This window comes from Aulostomus chinensis, chromosome 1, assembly GCF_037954235.1.
Source record: "Aulostomus chinensis isolate RoL2024-O1b breed Wild chromosome 1, RoL_Achi_v1.0, whole genome shotgun sequence".
In the NCBI taxonomy this organism is placed as follows: Eukaryota; Metazoa; Chordata; class Actinopteri; order Syngnathiformes; family Aulostomidae; genus Aulostomus; species Aulostomus chinensis.
Window position 1 is genome coordinate 35,612,559 of NC_141320.1, and position 5,941 is coordinate 35,618,499.

General features: G+C 44.2%; 1 non-coding gene across 1 annotated transcript; it reads right to left on the minus strand.

The window, feature by feature from the left end:
- Window positions 1–328: 328 nt before the first annotated feature.
- Window positions 329–400, minus strand: trnam-cau (transfer RNA methionine (anticodon CAU)). The gene has a single exon. It is a non-coding gene; the product is annotated as a tRNA-Met (tRNA).
- Window positions 401–5,941: the final 5,541 nt, after the last annotated feature.

Consider the following 5,941-nt stretch of genomic DNA (forward strand, 5'->3'; position numbering starts at 1 on the left):
TTGAAGAGGGGAGATTTTGGTATTTTCAGTTTAATTCTAACTTAAAACTGGGCATGAACATTTTTAGTTGTTCACATTCTAACATACAGAGGAAGTCATGACATTCCCTTTTTTTTAACCTGTCCTGTTCAGGAAATGGAAATGGAAATTTAGCTGCTATGTTGAATCAGAAAAACCTTTTGAAGTCTACTTTTGCTTCAGTCAGAAAGTGGACTGTTGTTAACTCTCACAATGGTTGGTGATTGTGGAGGAAGAAAAAATTCTTATGAACCTCTTTTTAACAGACACGCATTTCTAAAGACACTGGTTCATATTATTTTTCTTCTTCTAGCAGAGGATGGTTTCGATCCATCGACCTCTGGGTTATGGGCCCAGCACGCTTCCGCTGCGCCACTCTGCTCTACCATTGACGGAACAGTCCTTGTTTTATGAGAGCATTCTCTGTCTTTGTCTCTGCCCTGCTCTCCTGCTCTCTTTCCCCTCATTTAGTCCTTGACATGATCCATGCTCTACAGCTCTGCGGGTGGAATGAAGACCTTCGTCTGCTCTGCCCGTGCCATCCTTCGTCTCAACCTAAATTGTTTGACCCACCTTTATAATGATCGGACTCGCTCCCGCTGAGCGTGCCAGGCGCGCTCTCGCTGCAGACAACACAACCAAACTGGCTGTCAGGATTTGACAGGCCGAACTCGCGCCGAAATCTTTACAAAAAATCCATTTTTGTCACCCACGTGAAGATGGGTGGGAACATGCCCTAAAAACATCAAGAATAATATTCACCACCTTCTGAACGGGTCCTGGCCCGTCTCCTGCATCAGGGGCCGCCGCAGTCGCCCATCAGCTGTTCAACAGCTGTTCGCCGCAACACTCAATGAGACAAAGACATAGAAGCTCAAACTGCTGTTGCGGAAGCCATGATCGTATAGTGGTTAGTACTCTGTGTTGTGGCCGCAGCAACCCTGGTTCGAATCTGCGTCACGGCAGCATGAGATAAATTTCTTTGTGTGTGTTGATGGACACAAGCCAAGCAGAAATTTCCCACGATGCAATAGGGCAGTGTTTGGTCAGTGTTGAGCAGGCGTCAGTCTGACAATGATGTCATATTATTGTGTCATCACTTGACCAGACCCAAAAGTAGACTCAGGTATCAGTTTCTTCTCAATGCTAACGTCTGCTAGCTTAGTCTGCTACTTTGATGGCTCTGCCTGCTCAAAGGTCCAGACCCCTGGATGTGGTGGTTCCTACCTGAACGTAGATTCTGTCAGCTCATGTTGTTAAATCAACTCACCAGGAACACCAGTAGATTTCAATGGACTGACAATGAGTCTCATTGAATGGTAAACATGTCAAATATGAAGTCATCACCTGAGGAGGTCTGCTGCTGGAATGAAGCTCCAGATATTCACAAGATATTCTAGATCTTAAAATATAGCATTTTTATATTTGATTTATTGTTCATTAGCCTGCTTCACATTGTTTGATTTTATGTGTTGGATATAAATAGAACTTTGATCCACAACCTCCACAAACACTCTTGTCCAACTTTTGTGCCCAAATTTTCTCCTCCTGAGGCACCAAATCAAGTCAAATCATTTTTATTTGTTAGAACCAAATCACAACAAAGTTCTCTCATGACTCTTTACTAGTAGAGCAGGTCCAGCACCAAACTGCTTCAATGAATCTACACCCAACTATTCTCCATCAGCAGCACATCCTGCAACAGTGGTGATGAACACCTTCCTTTTAACAGGCAGGAACGTCGAGCAGATCCAGGATCAGTGGGGACGGCCTCCTGCTTTGACCGGTTGTATTTAAAGCTCCATTAAATTGGAACAACCTTTCCTCCTCACTTGCGTCTCTCTCTTCCTTTCTCATCTTCAAATCATCAAGCATTTTCAAACATCTGCTCTTGTTTCTGATGCACCTCCCCTTTTCTCTCCAGGATTCACTCTCTACTTGTTCTTGTTTGTTCTCTGTACTGTAAATATGTGGATATTTGTGTATGAATATGCATTGTGTACTTTAATGGTGCATGGAAGCAGTATTTATTTAGATGGGTGTTTAAATGTATGAGTATGTGAACACAGGCCCACTCTTATTCTGCAGTGGGATCTCTGATCATACTTTGTATAATACTGGATGGTGGTGGTGGTGGTGGGGGGGGGGGGGGCTTTGGGGAACATTGTTGGCCTGTACCTGGGTGTATGATGTGTGTGTCCTTGTGTTGAAAATAGAATCTACTTTTATTATTGTTGTATTGTTGGTCATTATTTGTCAGGACCCCCTCCAAAATGAGATGGTGCATCTCAAGGGGCTGCCCTTGAAATCAAGAATCAAGAATGAAGGTGTCTGCTGGTCTTGGTGGACCCTCTGCTTCTCCAGCTGAGTCAACAGATTCCTGTGTATCCTGAGTCATTGTGTATCCTGGCTGCATTCAGTGCTTTCACCGCTGCAGCCTAGCTTGATTGCCAGTCAGGACAGGTGTTATTAAGAATGGAAGAGGGGACAGTTTTGGCAGGACAAGTTGCTCCACATTCAGGAGATGGTGGGAAGTTTCAAAGCTGCCATAAATCTTGATGACAAACTCCTTCACTGTGTGGTTCAGAGTCCCTGGTTTGATTGCAGCTTTGACCTGAGCAGGTGTTCATCCACATCTCAGTAACAGGGGACACTTTATCACAGCAGTGGACAAACATCAGCATTCATCAACCAGCAGCTCCTCTGATCAACAGAACAAGTTAAAGTATTCTCAGAAGGACGGCATGGATCCCTCTACCTCTCACATGCTAAGCTAGCACTCTACCATTGGAGCTAAGTCCCTGCTAATGAGCACAGCAGATAATGCAGGTTGACCTTCATGCATGGTTTAATGAGCGTCACCACTTGAAGCTTCTCTGGTTCAACAAACCCTTGGGACCAAGACACGAATTGTAACCTGTGCAGGTCCAGACCCATACTGAAGTTGGTGGAGACAATTGTTTCAACCAGGGACTGAATGAAAAGACTTGCCCAGACTCCAGCTCACTCTTCTGAACAGACCCCTCATCTCTGTGTGGAGTAAACATCAGAGGTGGGGGGTGCAGGTTCTGCTTTGACCTCCTGACCTCCTGGGTAAAGCAGTGGAGATGTTGAGCTTGAAGGAGTTGATGGCCTCCTTCATCTTCTCATTGGTTTGCTAAACTCAGCATCATGAAGTGTTGCTGAAATTCAACATGTCAGCTGAGGCCAGAGATTCCTGCGTTCCCTGAGTCCTTGAGTGTCGTCTCTGTTGTTTGAAAGCACAAAGCTGTTCCTGATGGTCCAGTGTGTCAGATTCTGGGCTCTCACAGCTGTAACTGGGGTTTGAGCTCCGTTAAGGGACTGGTTTTGTGGAGAGAACCAAGCAGAAGAATTGACAGTTTCAGCAGGAAAGGTGACCATTGCTCCACAACCTCAGTCCCAGGATTCATTCCTGCTTCACCCAGCATGGCCCTATGATCAACAAAAATGAACTGCCAGTGGAGGTCCTCAGTAATCCAGGTCATGGTTTCTCTAGATTGCTGTGTTGTACTCAGGACACTTGCAAATATCAGCCTCTTTCCTCCATGATCTCTCATTCTTTCTGTTCTCTCCATTTCTCCTCTTCGTTTCTACTCCTTGCTGACTGTTGTTCCTCATTTGTGGCAGAGTTCAGTCAGTGGACCGGACATTTTGCCACTGCACTGTCCATCATCAGGGCATTTAACATCCAGGACTGGCTCCCAGATCATGGCCATGACCTCATCCCCTGCACCAGTGGACAGTTCATCAAGGATGGCAAACATGTGGGTCTCAATTCCCCTCCATCTTTGTAGGTTGGTTACATTTCCTCCTGGTCTTTAATCCATCTTTAGTTGACATTCTTCTGTTGAGCCCAGTTTGTTGACTGCCAGGCTGTCTTACTTTTCAATGGTACAACAGCAGACAGCAAGAGGGTTGCTATGGTGCAGTTGGTAAAAATCCCTATCTATGGTCTGCAGAAATATGCTGGGAGTTCTTTTTTATTATGAACCAGAATTCAAAGACTGACCAAGGAAACCAAAGCACAGAATTTAGAGATCAAAGAAAGAAATCAAAGACAGAACCTGAAGATCAGGAAATGGCACAGATCAATGAGATCCATGGACTCATCAGTGAAGGTTTTCTTTTGGTTCATGGTCACTTGTTGTTGTACTGGTATGATGATGTCAGACCCTTCCCATTCAGTTCAAACAGACTCCAAAGTGTAGCTGTGATGCAGAGGGCAGCAGCCTTGTGCTTGGTACCGTCATGGTTCTCTGCATTGTTAGCAAACTCACCAAAGACCTCCCTGAAAGCAGGATCATTTTCCCACAGTGCTTTTTTAACCAAGTACCAATTTGTCCCTCTTTAAAAAAAACAACACAGATGAGATCAGACTGAGATGGACGAGATGATATGGATGTGATTTATGGCTTTCAAACTCCAAATATTCAATTTTTCTTCAGGGCTTTTGAGAGGTTCTGGGTAATGAATGAAAATTTAAGTTGGGCAAAAACGACATGCGGGGTCACTGTGTGTGTTTACACGTGTGTGTATTTCTTGTTTTATGGTGTTGGAGACCATTTCCATCATCAACACTGATCAGGAGTCCTCGTCCTCATGGGGACCAAAGACCGGCCCTGATGCAGCGCAATGCAGTTTGTGAGTTCTTTCAGAGTGAAGGTCTGGATTGAGTTTAGTTTCAAATAAAGATTAAGATTCAGTTGGTTAAGATTAAGATTAAGATTAAGGTTAGGCTGCACATAGAATGAAGTTGATCGAATGTTCTCATAAGAATAGCTGGGCACACCTGAGTGTGTTTACATGCAGACTTCCTCTTGTGACAACTGATGTCATTGGAAACCATCTTGAGGACATTTGGAGAAAGTTCAATCATTCAGCTGCAGTTACAGTGACTTACAACACTGCAACAACAACAAAAAAACACCCTCCACAAACACTCTTGTCCAACATTTGTGCCCAAATTTTCTCCTCATGAGGCACCAAATCAAGTCAAGTCAGTTTTATTTGTTTAGAACCAAATCACTACAAAAACAGCCATGAAGTTGATCTGGTTGGCACTGGTATTTTTTCTTGCTGCAGCTCATTTCCAGCTCTTAACAAGAACTCAGGAGTGATTCAGGAGAAGAGTTTCAGAACAGCCCAGGTTGGGGACTGGAATTTTGAAGTTTCCCCTAAAACCAAACAACCTTGGGAGGTAAAACCTCCAATCCTAGCCACTCAGATGCAGCAGCAGAAGAAGCTGTCATCTACCCTGACAGTCAGAGCATCAAGTCAAGGAAACATCAACCATCTTGTATGTGGAGTCTGGATTCTTTTCTAGAATGAGACGGCAGTGACAGTCCTGCCAAGTGACAACACTGACATGACTGGATGACTTCAGTCACGTGACTGGATGACTTCAGTCACATGACTGGATGACCTGAATGAATAAGAAATCAAATATAAAAATGCTTTATTTTAAGATCTAGAATATCTTGTGAATATCTGGAGCTTCATTCCAGCAGCAGACCTCCTCAGGTGATGACTTCATATTTGACATGTTGACCATTCAATGAGACTCATTGTCAGTCCATTGAAATCTACTGGTGTTCCTGGTGAGTTGATTTAACAACATGAGCTGACAGAATCTACGTTCAGGTAGGAACCACCACATCCAGGGGTCTGGACCTTTGAGCAGGCAGAGCCATCAAAGTAGCAGACTAAGCTAGCAGACGTTAGCATTGAGAAGAAACTGATACCTGAGCCTACTTTTGGGTCTGGTCAAGTGATGACACAATAATATGACATCATTTTCAGACTGACGCCTGCTCAGCACTGACCAAACACTGCCCTATTGCATTGTGGGAAATTTCTGCTTGGCTTGTGTCCATCAATACACACAAAGAAATTTATCTCATGC